The 17,287-nt window shown below is 46.4% G+C and overlaps 1 protein-coding gene and 1 non-coding gene across 3 annotated transcripts in view; one reads left to right on the top strand and one right to left on the bottom strand.

The window, feature by feature from the left end:
- Nucleotides 1–12,156, bottom strand: part of EEF2K (eukaryotic elongation factor 2 kinase) — a 72,192-nt gene extending 60,036 nt beyond the window's left edge. Inside the window, exon 1 of one of the 2 annotated variants that reach the window (XM_077760515.1) lies at nucleotides 12,098–12,156. The gene's annotated coding sequence lies outside the window, so the exon portion shown is untranslated. Of the gene's footprint in view, nucleotides 1–2,147; nucleotides 2,490–12,097 lie in introns of those variants that run through there. The other variant, XM_077760514.1, reaches the window with a different exon arrangement.
- Nucleotides 12,157–12,579: 423 nt separating this feature from the next.
- TRNAL-UAG (transfer RNA leucine (anticodon UAG)) lies at nucleotides 12,580–12,661 on the top strand. Its single transcript has one exon. It is a non-coding gene; the product is annotated as a tRNA-Leu (tRNA).
- The last annotated feature ends 4,626 nt before the right edge of the window (nucleotides 12,662–17,287 follow it).

Genomic DNA, 17,287 nt, shown 5'->3' on the forward strand with positions numbered 1-17,287 from the left:
ACTAACAGTCTCTCTCTCAAAAACAAAACAAAAACAAAACGCTTTCATTCCATAGTGGTCACCACAATCACCTTCTTCTAGAATATTCTCAGTTTACTAAGGCAACAGTCTGCAGCTTCTTGGTCAGCAAAACTGATCTCTCCAACACAAAAACTTTTATTTTTTATTACTCCAGCCAGCCACCATTACTTTGGATATAGTTCCAACCATCAATGTTTTTTCTGCTTCAGCTTTAAGAACTGGGTCAGAAAGAGTGATTTCTAGAGAAAGAGCTTGAACAATTCCAAGTTTCTGCTGTTGACCTTCCGCTTTCTCCCACACTGTTCTCTGTCTCCCAGCAACTGGCTGCCAATCCTGCCAAAGACTGGACAAGACTTCTTTGGGGGAATCTGACCAGTGTGAGAAAAAAGGCCTTAAAGACACCCTTCTCCAGGGAACAGTCCAGACAGATTGCCCTGATGCAAAGGCCACCGCCAACTAGCCTCACGCACAGCCCCAGACCTTCCGAAGAGCTTACTGGAGCCCCATTCCCTTCAGCAGACATGGACCCCAGGGGAGGCAGAAAGGTGGGGGGGGGGGCTCTGCTCCACAGTCACTCAGGTGCCCAGACTCCTTCGGTCTGGTAGCTCGGCCCTCTTCTAGGCCCTCAGAGCCCTCCAACTCCACTGGTAAATGCGGAAAGAGGAGGAGGGAGGTTTTTAGGGTTCAAGCTTGAGAGGGGTGCTCGCTACTTCTGCTTTCATTCCATCAGCCAAAATGCAGTCACGCAGCCCACCAAACTCTAAGGGAGCCTGGGAAGTTCAGCCAGGTGATACCCCAGGAAGAGTTGACTAATCTCCATCTCTGCCATAGAATACATTAAAAACGGTTTAAAATAAAATCACGGCTATATCCTCAATCAGCCAAAACACAATGCTCTGTAACCAAAAGCACAAAAGAAACTGTAAATCACAGAACGTACACAACTAATCCTATGTAATCTGAGACCATTTTAAGGGATCATCAGGCCCTGACTTTCTGCCTCCCCTGACCTCTGCAAACCCCTCTTAGAGAAGGGAACTCAAAGGAGGGGGGTTGGCCATCCCAAATATGTTACACCTGAATTCACATCATCTAGCTTGATTGTATTTGTTGAGTTAATACATGAACAAAGGAATGAATGTGTGCATACGCTATCTCTAAACCCTACCTCCTTCCATTGGCATCCTTTCCAGATCAGCACAAACATCACCTCCTCCAGGAAGCCTCCCCAGTAACCTCCCCCTCCACCTTCACACAGCGGGCATAACTGGCTCCCACCTACTTGCTCTAAGGGTCCGCCCTTAGTCCCTTCTGCGTATTAGTTGGCTGTTAGACAAGCCCGAGCCTCGGTTTCCTCCTCTATAAAATCATAGGGCTGGGCTATGTCACTCCACTTCCTGGCTGAAACTGTGGCCCCAGGCAGACAGCGTCCCGGGTTAAGGACCCAGAAGTCAGGCTCCCAGAGTGTCCCCACAGATGTTGCGGTCCCCTCCCATGCGGCCCATCTGTCACACTAGAGGCGCAGCTGGGCTGGCGCCCCGCAATCCTCCGTCCGGGTGCGAGCAGATCTAGGCCAAGACTTACCCAGGAGGCCTCCACCCCCGCGCCGCCACTCGCCTATCAATGCCCGGCCCTTGGCGCACATGTCGGTGGAGCCTGCCAACCAACACCCAAACTCCCTCCCTCAGTCAACAATACAGCAAGGGCGCGTCTACGCTGTCCTGGGGGTTCCAGGAATTCAAGCCTCTTGTTCAGGGGCCAGGGTAGGGCTTGCGGCTCTGGGCCCCCGCAGGAGACAGGAAGGCAGCACTGTCCCCACCCTCTGCGGGCTCTGAGGAGCCCGGGGCGGAGGCCCCCAAACTGCCTCTCCCAGCCGACGGCGTGCCAAGTGTTTTCCCAACAGACACTGCCGTTAATCTGCGTGACTCCCCGCTTTTACAGAAGCAAACACCGAGCCCCGGAGAGTTGAAATCACAGAAGCGCTCCACACACTTTCTGCGCCGCCTCCGCCCCCACTTGCAGGCTCGGACCCAGAGCGCTGCGGAAGCCGGTGCACCGGGTAGCCCAAGGCCTGCAGCGCCGGATCCCGGCCCCCACCCGCCTGGCTACACGCGGCCCGCACTTACCTCCTTCGGGCGGACAGGCACCGCAGCCGCTGCCCACGGCCGCGAAGATCCAGAGGAGCTGGCAGAGGCTCGCGGCCCGGTGCTCCAGGGTGCAGGGCGGGCGGGCCCCCCGAAAGTGCCGGGGAGCGGCGAGCGGGGCGCACCGGCCGGCGCTCCGGGGAGGCAGCGAGGACGGCGCAGGGCGGTTGGAGCGATCTCCGGGCGCGGGGGCCGCCGGCACGATGGGCCGCTGGAAGGATCCCGGGGCGCTGAGGACGCGTGCCAGGGGCGGGAGCGCAGGACACAGTCAGCGGAGCTGAGGCAGCTGCAGCGCAGGGGATCGGACCTCGGATCCAGGCAGGAGCGGGGCTGGGGCACCAGCGGGCGCGCAGGGGCGGGGCTCTGGCCCGGAGGGCGCACGGCGCAGCACTCACGTGGCCGCCCCCCGGTGGCCGTCACTGCTCCTGCAGCCGCCACGCAGGTCTCCAGGCTCCAGAGCACAACCCACTCTGAATCCCAGCCTCCCCGCCTGCTGACTACACGGCGTCCGGACCTAACGTGGGGGGAGGACATAGCACCCACCCGCGAAAGGGGCGCCCTCCCGGTGGGTAATTCGAGAAGTCCTTTCCAAAATCACTAGAAATCCATCTCGTTAAGTCTCCATGGGCAACTTTGAAGTATTTTTATCTGAAATTGCTTTTTTCCCCGATTTCTTTTTATTAAAACGTAGGTAATTATGACAGTTGCAACCATTTGCGTGATTATTCGATTAGTATCCTCTGTAGATGTTCCTTACCATTCTAGTAAATTGCCATATTCTTAACTCTTAGGGCTTGGCAGATAGTAAATGCTTAAGACACACCTGTGGAATGAATGGATAAATATGGAAAAGTATAAAGAAAAAAGGATATAAAACTGGTGATAACTCCTGTGAACATGTTCATATTATATCCTTCCAGATACTTTTCTAATAAACTTTTAGAAATTTCACAGCTCTTATTTCAGATATAAAAATAAGTGATATTTATTGAGTGATTTATCTCATTTTAGTTTCACACCAACCCTGTGAGGTAGGATGCATTAGCTCTATTTCACAGGTCATAAAACTGAGGCTTATAGAGATAGATTTGCCCAAAAGGTTTCCTTTTTTTTTGTTTGTTTTATTTATTTAAGTAATCTCTAACACCCAACAGGGGGCTCAAACTCACCACCCCAAGGTCAAGAGTTGCATACTCCTCCAGCTGAGCCAACCAGGCACCCCTACCCAAGAGATTTCTAAGGTGGCTTCTCTTAGCAAAGGGCAGCTATATTTCAGGAGCTGGAGGGCATGCTCAGTCTTTGTCAGGTGAGGTCCAGCAAACACAGAGACCACAGGTGCAGGCAGACCAGCGACAGACAATGATATCTGGGTATGCTTGTAGGTATATTTTACATTTTTCTAAGAAAGAGTGGATTCCTATCTCTTGCTCCTTTCCATGGGTGGCACTAGCTTGTGAACATATTTCTGTGGTCAAGAGCCACCTGTCATCTGTAATGCTTGCTTTGATACATGAGGGGATGCAATAGGCGCTGATTTTTACAGGACACTCACTTTGTGCAAGGGACTGTGGTAACTGCTTTACAGGATTAGCTCTTTTGATTACCACCCCGAATGCTCTTATTGTCCCCACATCATACACAGAGAGACTGAGACAGGCTAAAGAACTTTCCAAGGTTACACAGTCAATGGCAGACCCAGGATTTGACCCAGGCCTGAGTATATACTGGCCCCTCAAATGTCCTGTCCCTAAGCCTTGATTCTTCAGTTTATGAGGTCCCTGAAAATTCACATTTCCCTGGGAGATCAAAGGCCTTCTGTTTACTAGGTGCTATGGCCTCTGTAGGGAGCAGGTTCAAGTTTATGTGGCTTGAGGAAAGGGGATGGTGTACAGACAGCATCTCATAAGGTAGTGGAGGGAAATGAATAAAATGCAATGGTCTTGAAACCTATCACTGAGTATTGTAGCCTTTGGCCTCTGTGCTACAAGTTTTGGAAAATACATGAGCCAGTAGATATTTTGGTTTGAAGTTTTGGGAAAACTCTGGCTTCTGGCAACACAAAATTGCACCTGAAATTGTGACTGTGGGAAAGCTGGCCAGGAACAGAGTCTGAGCTACTCTGTCCAAATCCAAAGCCAGACCAACGCCCTCCCCCACCCCCCCCCAAAAAAAAAACAGACAGAAAACAAAAACAAAACAAAACTGTATTACTTAACTACTTATAGCTCTGAGTGGCCTTGGGCAAGTTTTTTACCTCCTCTGAGCCTCTGTAAGTTTCATCTGCCCAGCACAAGTCCCCCTTCTTTGCAGGAGGATCTTGATTTGCCTTCAGGAAACCAGCCCACCCTATTCTCAGTTTTTGAGAATGGCCCTTCCCACTGACCTGGAGGTAAGCTGGACACATGACAAGACCTGGCCAATCAGCACATTCCATCCCTTTAGCCACACTGATTGGTTCTGGGATGAGCATGTGACCCAAGCCAAGCCAATGAAATACTTACCTGCATCTTTTCTAGCAAGCATGAAAACGAGAATCTCTCTTTCCAGAGAGTTGCTAAGCTGATAAGATTTAAGCCTCGGGTTTCTGGACATTCGTTCTCATGGCAAATATTTATTAAGCTCCTATTATGTGCTAAGTATTGTGCTAGGAGTTGGGGGAAAGGCCTGCCTTCAGAGAGTTAATGGGGTAAGAGATGGGAGAACAGAAATTTTTCATGTAGTCATTAATCCTAGTCCATACCATTATCAACTGCCAGGTGTGCCAGGAGTGAGACGTATAAGCAACAATGAGAGATTATAAGGAAACCTGCTCAAAAAAGCTTCTTTGAAGAAATGACGTTTGAGCGTGGCTCCGAAGGAAAAGTAGGCATCACTTCCAGTAGCTTTAGGAAGACAGGTGCCCTCCTCAGCAAGGAGATGTGGATCAGAACCATTCTTGGTTTTTGCTTGGTCTTTGATCACCTCCTATAACCATGACACAAAGTTGTTCAGACTTTACTGAAAAGTTTGAGGTAACAAGAATTACATATAGGAGGGAAAACATTAAACCACACTAGCAATCCAAGAGGAAAATATGCCCTTCCCAGGGTGCCCTTCGTTGGCACACTCCAGTTCCAAGCCTTGCTCCCCTGTCCTAAAGCCTGTCCCTCCTTCTGTCACATGGACAACCATCTCTTCTTCAAGCTCTGAGGGACAAAATCCCCGCCTCTATTAGAAAAATCCCTCTTCTCACCGACAGGGAGTTGGGTTTCCCCCGCTTTCCCACCAGAGTAGCCCAGAATAAAGGACTCAATAACCCACAAGATGCAAAAAAATATCATCAAGAAAGTAAAGACACACTTGGAACTAATGTAATACTGTGTGATTGTGAGTCAAGTATACTAAAAAAAAAAAAAAAGACAGTGAAAAGACATTTTAGAGAGTGGGAGAAAATACTGACAAGTCCTGACAATACTGACAAATCCAAGGGATTTGTAGCTAGAATATATAGAGAGCTCTTACCACTCAATCATAAAAAGATAACCCATTTTAAGAATAGGCAAAAGACTGTTTATTTTGAGAGAGAGTAAGACAGTGTGAGTGGGGGAGGGGGAGAGAGAGAGACAGGAGAGAGAGAGAATTCCAAGCAGGCTCTGCACTGCCAGCAGGGCTTGAACCCACGAAGCCATGAGATCATGACCTGAGCCGAAACCAAGAGTCAGACACTTAACTGACTGCGTCACCCAGATACAAAAATGGGCAAAAGATTTAAACAGACAGTTCTCCAAAAGAGAAGTATCACTGACCCATAAACACACGGAAAGATAGCCAAAATCAGGGGCACCTAGCCGGCTCAGTTAGTGGAATATGTGACTCTTGATCTGGGGTTGTGAGTTTGAGCCCCACCTTGGGTGTAGAGATTACTTAAAAATAAAATATTTTAGGGGCACCTGGGTGGTTCAGTCGGTTAAGCGTCTGACTTCGGCTCAGGTCATGATCTCACGGTTCGTGGGTTCGAGCCCCACGTCGGGCTCTGTGCTGACAGCCAGCTCGTAGCCTGGAGCTTGTTTCAGATTCTGTGTCTCCCTCTCTCTCTGACCCTCCCCTGTTCACGCTGTTTCTCTCTCTCTCTCAGAAATAAATAAAACATTTAAAAAATTTTTTAAAAAAGTAAAATAAAATATTTTAAAAAATACTTAACATCATTAGCCATTAGAAGAATGCAAATCAAAACCACATCTACTAGGATGGCTATAATAACAAAGTCAGATAACAAGTGTTGGCAAGGATGTGGAGAAATCAGAATCCTCAAACCCAGGTAGCTGCAGGGATAGAAAATGGAAAACATTCTCTTCAAAAAATTAAACATTGGGTTATCATACAACCCAGCAATTCCATTCCCAAGAGAAATAAAAACATATGCCTACACAAAAACTCATACAGGAATGTTCAGAGCAGTATTAGTCATAAGAGCCAAAAGGTAAAAACCCATCCGTCCATCAGCTGAGGAACAGGTAACTAAAATGTGGTCTATCCATACAATGGAATGTTATTTGGCAAAAAAAATACGAAGCACCGATACATGCTACAACATGGATGAACCTTAAAAATATTGTGCTAAGGGGTGCCTAGCTGGCTCACTTGGTGGAGCACATGACCCTTCTTCTTAGGATTCTGGGTTAGAGCCCGACATCAGGTGTAGAGATTACTTAAAAAAAAATAAAATCTTTAAGAAAAAAAAATTATGCTAAGTGAAAGGAACTAGTCACAAAAGGCAACTTATTATATAAATTCATTGATATAAAATGTCCAGATTGGGGAAATTCATAGCGACACAGGTGGATTAGTGGTTGCCTGGGGCTGGGAAGGGAGTTTGCGGAGAATGCAGAGAAAGGTGAGGGGTTTCTTTTTTGGGGCAATGAAAATATTCTAAAATTAATCATGGTGATGGTTGCAGACTTTGAATATAAAAAACAAAAACAAAACCTGAATTATATACTTTAAATGGGTATAGAGGTGTCCGGGTGGCTCACCGGGTTGAACATCTGACTCCTGATTTCAGCTCAGGTCATGATCCCAGGGTCGTGGAATCAAGCCTCGCATTGGGCTCTGCACTGAGCATGGAGCCTGCTTAAGATTCTCTCTCTCTCTCTCTCTNAAATAAAACATTTAAAAAATTTTTTAAAAAAGTAAAATAAAATATTTTAAAAAATACTTAACATCATTAGCCATTAGAAGAATGCAAATCAAAACCACATCTACTAGGATGGCTATAATAACAAAGTCAGATAACAAGTGTTGGCAAGGATGTGGAGAAATCAGAATCCTCAAACCCAGGTAGCTGCAGGGATAGAAAATGGAAAACATTCTCTTCAAAAAATTAAACATTGGGTTATCATACAACCCAGCAATTCCATTCCCAAGAGAAATAAAAACATATGCCTACACAAAAACTCATACAGGAATGTTCAGAGCAGTATTAGTCATAAGAGCCAAAAGGTAAAAACCCATCCGTCCATCAGCTGAGGAACAGGTAACTAAAATGTGGTCTATCCATACAATGGAATGTTATTTGGCAAAAAAAATACGAAGCACCGATACATGCTACAACATGGATGAACCTTAAAAATATTGTGCTAAGGGGTGCCTAGCTGGCTCACTTGGTGGAGCACATGACCCTTCTTCTTAGGATTCTGGGTTAGAGCCCGACATCAGGTGTAGAGATTACTTAAAAAAAAATAAAATCTTTAAGAAAAAAAAATTATGCTAAGTGAAAGGAACTAGTCACAAAAGGCAACTTATTATATAAATTCATTGATATAAAATGTCCAGATTGGGGAAATTCATAGCGACACAGGTGGATTAGTGGTTGCCTGGGGCTGGGAAGGGAGTTTGCGGAGAATGCAGAGAAAGGTGAGGGGTTTCTTTTTTGGGGCAATGAAAATATTCTAAAATTAATCATGGTGATGGTTGCAGACTTTGAATATAAAAAACAAAAACAAAACCTGAATTATATACTTTAAATGGGTATAGAGGTGTCCGGGTGGCTCACCGGGTTGAACATCTGACTCCTGATTTCAGCTCAGGTCATGATCCCAGGGTCGTGGAATCAAGCCTCGCATTGGGCTCTGCACTGAGCATGGAGCCTGCTTAAGATTCTCTCTCTCTCTCTCTCTCTCTCTCTCTCCCCCCCCCGCCCCTGTTCCTCCCTCCCTCCCTCGACTCAGCTGTTTTCTCTCTCTCTTTAAAAAAAATAAAAATAAAAAATAAATGGGTATAAGGGCACCTGGGTGGCTCAGTCGGTTGAGCGTCTGACTTTGGCTCAGGTCATGATCTCACAGTTCACGGGTTCGAGCCCCACATCGGGTTCTGTGCGGGCAGCTNGCAGCAGAAGAAAGGTCAGCAGGAGCAGCAAGTCCAGCTCTTACATGCTCTAGGGCTGTCACAGATACGTGGCTATTCTCACCTTCCAGGACATGGGTATAATCCTCCCATAGGCTCAGAGAGGGATGGAGACCCATACTAGCCCCATCTGCCACAGAAGGGAAATGGTTCCCAAGTGCTAATGGCTCAGATCCACTGTCCATAGAAGCCTGTGTCCACAAGGGTTACAGAGCAATTTTAGGTTCACAGCAGAACTGAGCAGAAGGTACTGAGATTTCCCATATCTCTCTTGTCCCCACACAGGCACAGCCTCGCCATCATCACTGTCCCTCACCAGAGTGGTACATTTGTTACGTGGTGAACCTACACTGACACATCATTATGACCCAAGTCCATTGTCAACACTAGGGTTCACTCTGGGTGTTGTACATTCCATGAGTCTGGACAAATGTATAACGCCATGTAGCCACCACTGTAGTATCATATACAGTAGTTTCTCTGCCTAAAAATCCTGTCTCCCAACTCTTGGGAACCACAGTGAGATGCTTTAAAGCAGTAGCTTGAAAGTCCTCCTTAGCTTACTTCCATGGCTCAGACGGTCCCCGGCCCCCCTGAGCATAAAAAATGAAGCGCATCACAGAACCATCCCATGGCCCACGTGTAGCTCTAGAAAGAGTCACAAGAAATGACCACACTTGGGTCTTTGGGGTGGTACATTTCTCCCTTTGCCTTGTGCAAAGCAAACCCCAGGAACAGAGTGGGGCATTTACACACATCTGCATAGGAAAAGATCTGGAAGGTTACTCTTCACAGGGTAAAGAGTTCCTAAGCTGTGGGATTCAGTTGCAAAGGACACTGGTGATGAGGAAGAGAACTTCCCTCCAACTTTATACAAATGATAAAACATTTGGGAAAAACCTTACAACAAGCATGCATTACATTACAAAAATCTTTAAAGATTTTTATTAAAAATTTTTTAATGTTTATTTCTGAGAGAGGGAGAGACAGAGTGCAAGTGGGGAAGGGGCAGAGAGAGAGGGAGACAAAATCTGAAGCAGGCTCCAGGCTCTGAGCTGTCAGCACAGAGCCGGATGTGGGGCTCAAACCAAGGAGATATGAGATCATGACCTGAGCCAAAGTTGGACGCTTAACTGACTGAGCCACCCAGATACCCCCTATTTTTTTTTTCAAGACTTTTAAAATAATCTCTATACCCTAGGTGGGGCTGGGGCTCAAACTCACAATCCTGAGATCAAGACTCCATACCTTCCTTTACTGAACCATGACAGAGTTTAACTGGGTGGACAAATTCAAGGTGATTTTATTTTCTTATTTATGATTATCTTTCTTTGAGTCTCAACAAGGAAACATACTACTTTTACAAAAGTTATTTTGAAGTGTCACTTCCAGACCAAAACAAAAACCAAAATGAAACAAAACCTCAAAATGAAGCAGTCTAGCTGCTTTGGTTTCTGTGGCCTGCCCCTCCCCATCACTGTGCGGGGGAGGGGGGGCTGGCTTTGCCCTCTCTCAGGCGGCACCCTTGAAGACATAAATCACCAGAGAAGCCAGGTCAGCAAGTCTGTGGGAGGCCATACGGGGGGGGGGAACGGGTGGAAATGCTCAGATTTGCTCATGGCCTTGCTTCCCCTGGACTTTTGTGCTTTTGAAAAAGCACCTCTGGCCAGGGGTATCTGGAAGCTCTCCTTCACCCAGAAGACCTGCTCTTTGCCTGGTCAGGCCTAATAGGTGCAAGATTAATATTCACTTAAGTTAAAGTATCAGAGAAAGAGCAGGGGTGGAAGAAGGCTGCTCCCAGCAAATGGGTGTGTGTTTTGGGGCAGGAGGGTGGGGGTGGTGGATTACCTAAAGAAGTCTCTGTTTCCTACTTGTGGACACAGGTGTTCTTCCAGAAGAACAGACCACTATATCCAGACAAAAGATCTATGAGCTCTCAAGCTGGGCAGTTCTAGCCTAGAAGCATTTGCCTCTGACGTTGTCTAAGCCCACATGGTAAGATGGAGTGGCCTTAACCAAAGATGCAAAACCACTAGTATAAGGAATGATCTTGCTGCCAATACTGTTCTACGTCCTGGGGACATAGCTTTGGGTGAACAAGACATGACTACCTGCTCTCCCGGAGTCGACACTCTAGCCAGGCTCATTATAGTCCTCGGAGAAAGTCAAATACCTGCTTGAGGCGGGGGGGGGGATGTACATGGAATAATACCTCCAAGGGGTCAGCGCCCACCTAAGGACTCTGGTGGTGAGCACACTGAGGTACCGGGAAGGGGTGCAGAGCTCAGGTCCCTGGAGTCACCACCACCACACCCACACTATGCTCCAGGCATGTTTGAGTGCATGACACACATTTAATCTTCCTCTGCTTCACTCCGGTGTAGCCAAGTACACGGAACAGTGCCTGACATGTCGAAGGAGCTCAAGGAATATCTGCAGAATGAATGAATTTGATTCTCATAGCAATCCTGTGAGCTGGGTATTATTATCACCCCATTATCATTACAGATGAATAACTGAGGTCCAGAGAGAAGCAGTTTTCCTAAGGTCAAGGCTCAGGCTGTGTTCCCAAGCCCACGTGCCAGTTTACCCACTGTTTTTGGCTTCCTATTACTGCTGTACCAAATTACCACAAATTTAGTGGATTGAAAGAACACAACGGCTGTAGGGTTCCAGAATTCAGAACTCTGAACATCAAGATGTCAGGCACTTGTTCCTTTTCATAAGCTGTAGGAGAGAGTCTGTGTCCTTACTTTTTACAGCATCTAGTGCATTCCTTGGCTTGTGGCTGTATCACTGGGGCCTCTGTTTCTGTCTTCATGTTTCCTGATCTAATTCCTGCATCTCTCTTCTAAGGACCTTGTGATTACCTTGGGCCCACGTGGACAATCCAGAATAGTCTCCCTATCTGAAGATATTGAATTTAATCACACCAACCAAGTCCCTTTTGTCCCATAAAGTAACATACTCACAGGTTCTGGGGATTTGGATGTGGATATGTTTGGTGGGTGGAGGCGTTATTCAGCTTACTACACCCACCTGCTTATCTTTACTGTATTTTTGTTGTTTTCCTTAAATATGCAAGGAAATGGATAAGCCTATGTGTAGGTAAAATTCGAAAAAGTGGACTAAAAGCATCTGAGACTCCTGACCAAGGAGAAAGGAGGACCGAACTTACAGATATCAAAGGAGACTTGAATCTTACCTACAGCTTAGTTGATTTTTTATTAAAGAATATTTGAAACAAACAAACATACAAGACGTTAACACTAATTATGGATGACAGGAAATAGAAGTTTGTTATGTACTTATGTATTTGATCTGTACGTATTGCATTTAAAAAAAAAAAACCCACCGAAATAGCCTTCATAGAAGAACACTGGGGTCTTAGGAGGCTGGAGAATACTGGCTCTGCTTGGGGCACCAGAGACAAGTTACTTCGTCTCTCTAAGATGTGGATTAGAGTGATAATCGGGAGACCAACGTACAAATAATCTGTAACAACATCCATTAACATTATAACGACATTCACCTGGACCCGTGATCCTTACCTCGCGGTGGCAGGGACCAGACCATGGGGCCACCCAGGGCTTGCAGAGATGACGTGGAATAAGGCTGGGAAGTCCGCAGGATGGGGACCCTACAGGGTTCTGTGCTGAGCAGGGTTCCGCGCGGGACCCCCTAGCCCGGCAATGGAGGCAGCGGCAGCGCGACACCGCCCCCTGGTGGTCATAGACAGTACACGACGCACACAGCAAAGCGACTGCACACACGTGGGGATTCACTTTTAACATTCAGGAACTCTTCTTTCCCTTTTAATGCTGCATTCATTCCGACCGTAGTTACTGCTGTCGATCATATAGATACTGTGATTCCGAGGCCCAGAAAGAACCACAGACCAAGATGCCTTAACAGGCGCAGGAGACGCTAGGTTGCTATTGGGCATGCGTAAATCCAAGAGGGTGGGGCTACGAAGCGTGAAACGCTACGTCATTAGACTAATATAGTCTCAGCGAAAGAGCATGCGACGGGCGGTAGCGTGGCCGAGTGGTCTAAGGCGCTGGATTTAGGCTCCAGTCATTTCGATGGCGTGGGTTCGAATCCCACCGCTGCCACACCCTCCTGGTCTCCCTTTTCCTGGACGCTCCAATTTGTTTATCATCTCCCATTCACCCTACTCCTTTTCTCCTTTATGACTCTGTATTTTAAAAATGGAATGTAGAGCAAACGGGAAAAGCATGAAACTGCAGCCCAGGCCCTGTCACTCCGTATCCCAGTACACAAATCCACCATTCCCGCTATCTTAAAAACAAAACCAGAAGCGTCTCCTTATTTCCAAAGGGAAAGCATCTGAGATAACTTTAATAGTTCCCAACAGACTGTTTTATCTCTAATGCTTCAAGGCTGGCGGCCAGAGGGGGGGCGCTACCTTACCCCTTAAGGACAAAGGTTAGGTGGGGGTGATTTTAATTATGACCTGAGTTAGGGAGAGTTCCTTTCCCGTGGGCTCTGTGGAAAGCTCCAGCGGACTCCACAAACCTCTGTCGGTAGAAAAGGTGTCAGGTGACCCTGTGGAAAGGCTGGGATATCCCGGGGCCTGCCCAACGTGGGGCTATCAACCTTGAAGTTCCAGCTTCAATGATCCACCCCCTATTTGGCCTTCAGGCTTGGTTCAGGAGCCTCTCTTTTATTTATTCAATAATTATGAAGGGCCTACTATGTGCAAGAAACCAACCTCGCCTTGAGACTACAGAGCACACAGGAAGACAAGCCTTCTCATCAGTTTTACAGCTGCGGTAATTTCATTAATTACACCTGTGAGGAGTGTCCTGCAGTGCAACATGCTCACCTGGCCCAGGGTCAACGAGGAGGTGACATTTAACTGGGACTTGAAATTGAGAGATTAGGTATGTGAAGGTGGGAGAGGGCTGTTTCAGGAAGAGGAAACAGCATGTGGAAAATCCTAGTGGCAAATGAGAGCCTGTGGTGAGTTTGAGATGTTTTGAAGGCAATTCAGGGCAGTTGAGTAGAGAGCAGCATGGACTAATGGCAAGAGATGAGGCTGAGTGTTAGGCAAGGAGGACCATGAATGCTAAGGTAAGGCTTTGAACTTGATCCTGAGGGCAATGGGAAACCATCAAAAGGTTTTAAGCTGGAGGGTGGCATGTTCCAATTTTGGGTTTAGAAAGTTCCTTCTAGCAGCAGGAACAGGCGGTTCCATTCAAAGCCAACTTCACTTGTCTAGGAGAAAGAAGAGTGGCTTGTACCATGGTTGCGACAGTGTGTAGGACAGGAGGGGTGGGTCAGCCCGACGTTTTGGAAGTGAACCTGACAAAACTCACTGAAGAGGGTAAGAAGAAGAAGGACATGTCAAAGTCATGACCAGGTTTTGGACTTGGGCCACTGGATGGTGGCACTGGTGGTGCCTCTACTTTCCCTAGGAGGGGATATAGGATGAAGAGGAATTTGTGGAAAAGATGATTTCAGCTTGATTCACAATGAGTGTGAGATGTGGGCTTGAGTAGGAGGTTGGACATGGAAGTCCAAGGTCAAGAGAACACTCTAAACAAATGATACAGACTAGGGAGGCAGTGGAGTGGACGTACTTGCTCAGGAAGAGTGCACGGGGCAGTAGAGGGGCCAAGACAGAGTCCTGAGGAACATTATCTTAAATAGAGGGCAGTAGAAGGGGAGGCTGGGTGGTTCAGCTGGTTAAGCACTGAGTTTGGCTCAGGTCATGATCCGTGAGTCTGTGGGTTTGAGCCCCGTGTCACGCTCTGTGCTGACAGCTCAGAGCCCAGAGCCTGCTTCGGATTCTGTGTCTCCCTCTCTCTCTCTGCCCCTCTCCCTATCATACTCTGTCTCTCTCTCTCTCTCTCTTTCAAAAATAAATAATAAAAAAAAATTTTTTTAATGGAAGGCAGTAGGAGAGAGGAGGCAGAGAAGGACTGGTGAGCGACATTGGTGGAAAACATGTGTGGTGTCATATAAGCCAAGAAGAGTATTACAAAAAGGGAGTAGCCAACTATGTTGAACACTGCTAAGAGGCTTGGCAAGATAAAACCTGAAAACTATCCATTGGACTTATGACTTATGGACAAGGTCATTGATGGCCTTGACTAAAGCCATTTTGAATGAAGAGAAGAAACAGAAACATATATCTGGACACCTCAAAACAAAATCTGATTTTGAGGAGGAAAGCCACAGGAGCACTAGTGAGAGAGGAAATGGGGAGTTAAGGGAAGATATTTTTAAGATGACAGAGACTGGAGGATATTTTTTAATTTGTTTTTTAGTAAACTCTACAGCCAACATGGGGCTTGAACCCATGTCCCTGAGATCAAGAGTCACATGCTCTTTCCACTGAGTCAGCCAGGCACCCTGAGACTGGGGGATATTTTAGACAACTGGCCTTGCATCTACAAAAGGGAATAGTTTCATCAATGATTTTTTTTAAAGTTTATTTATTTTGAGGGAGAGAGAGAGAGAGTGCATGGGAGGGGTAGAGAGAGAGGATTGAGGGAGAATCCCAAGTAGGCTCTGCACTCTCTTTGCAGAGCCCGATGTGGGGCTCGAACTCACAAATCATGAGATCATGACCTGAGCCCAAATCAAGAGTCAGCTGTTTAACTGACTGAGCCACCCAGGCGCCTCTTCAGGCTATAGTTTCAGCACCGACAGAGGAAAGATTATGAATATACCCTTGATGATCCATTCTGATTGGCTGCCCACATTGCTAGCTCTGTTTTCTGCATTCGTGTTGCTTTTGCTCAGTGTTTCCAAGTAAGCTAGGACCTCCTACCTCTCTCAGAACCTCATGCATGAGGGCTGGTTATCTGGGCAGCCTCTGAAATCCTCTTGGGAGCTCTGTCAGTTAGGTGGAGGTGCTACCTCCTTTTCTTTTGGGTAAAATCACAGGAAAGGAGGGACGCTTTCTTGGCATAGTGACCCACACTGCCCCCAGGCCCAGGGTGTAGATATTCAGAGCCTCAGGAAAGAGATGACTTAGTGAAATGGAGAAAACAAAGGAATTGATTTTCCTTTTGTTTTCTGAAAGCTGAGTTTTGGCAGTAGAAAAGAGATGTAGAAGATTATGTGAACAGTGAAAGTCTGTTTTCCCTGCCCTGAGAACAGATTTCTCAGGATTGATAGAGGAAAGTCAGAGAAGAAGGAGGTGAGTTTTTTGGGTTTTTTTTTTTTTTTAGGAGGTGAGTTTAGATGCAAATGTGTTACTGAGAAGAAAGGGAGCCCAAGGGCTGCCAGCCCCAAATGGCCTGAGGTAGATGCCAGAGCTCAAACTAAGTCCTGGCATGGCTGAGATGCAGAAGAGCAGAAATAACCATGTGTAGCCTTAGGCCAGTGAGCCTTGGACAGCGCCATCAAATTACTTCAGCTGCAGAGGAGTAAGCCCCACCCTTTGCAGTTAGACACACACCCAGATTCCTCATCTGTAAAATGGGAGTGATAAACCCTACTGTAAGCAGAGCCCTAAGAATGAAATAAGAGCATACAGATGAAAGGCCTTTCAAACTGTTAAGCATCAAAACAGACATAAAGGATTATTACTGAGCTTTAAAAAATTACATGCACACAAGCAGTTCAACCTATCAAAGGGGAGCATACAATTATGATTTTTAGCTTCTTCACAAACTTTCTTTTTAAACGTTTTTCTTTTTTAATGTTTTATTCATTTCTAGGAGAGAGAGAGACAGCATGAACAGCGGAGGGTCAGAGAGAGAGGGAGTCACAGACTCTGAAACAGGCTCCAGGCTCTGAGCTGGCAGTCAGCACAGAGCCCGACGCGGGGCTCGAACCCACGAACCGCGAGATCATGACCTGAGCGAAAGTCGGACGCTTAACCGACTAAGCCACCCGGGCGCCCCTCTTCACAAACTTTCTTAACAGTTCAGCAGAGAGGGATACACTGGGTATGGCCATGTTTGCTCTAACTAACACATTCATTCCCCTCCACAAGTTTTGTTTGGCTTGTCATGGTTTCTTTTCTGCCAGAATCCATTGTTTGATTGGCCAGTTTCACGTGTACACATTATGATATAAACATGCATATATTTAAACACTGATTTCTTGATACAGTCAATACCAAGACAATGTGGAAGGGGACCCTGTTTCTGCACAGAGCAAGGCTGGATTAAGAAATTTTGTGAGCTTAAACATTAAAGGTTCTAGTGATCTATATATATTACTATATAGAAGAAATACCAAATTATAAAGTATGACCAAAATAAGTTCTAATTCTTCCCATTACAATTATATTGGTACTTTTTCAAAAGGCCCAATTCTTTAAAAACTTATTTTTGGGGATATAATTTACAGAGAATATTAGCTTCAGGTGTACAACATAATGATTTGATATATGTATATATCAAATACAAATAGTGTGAATTGATCACAACATCCAGTTTAACATCCATCACCACATATACTTACAATTTTTCCTTGTGATAAAAACTTTTAAGTTTTTTTTTTTTGAAAGAGAGAAAGTGAGCAGGGTGGGGGGAGAGGGAGGGAGGGAGAGAGAGAGAGAGAGAGAGAGAGAGAGTCCCAATCAGGTTCCGTGTTGTTAGCATAGAACCCAACACGGTGCTCAAACTCACAAACTGTGAAATCGTGACCTGAACTGAAATCAAGAGTCAGACACTCAATCAACTGAGCCACCTTGGTGCCCCTTGTGATGAAAACTTTGAAGATCTACTCTCTTGGGTTCGAGCCCCGCGTCGGGC

This window comes from Crocuta crocuta, unplaced genomic scaffold (assembly GCF_008692635.1).
Source record: "Crocuta crocuta isolate KB4526 unplaced genomic scaffold, BGI_CrCroc_1.0 scaffold73, whole genome shotgun sequence".
In the NCBI taxonomy this organism is placed as follows: Eukaryota; Metazoa; Chordata; class Mammalia; order Carnivora; family Hyaenidae; genus Crocuta; species Crocuta crocuta.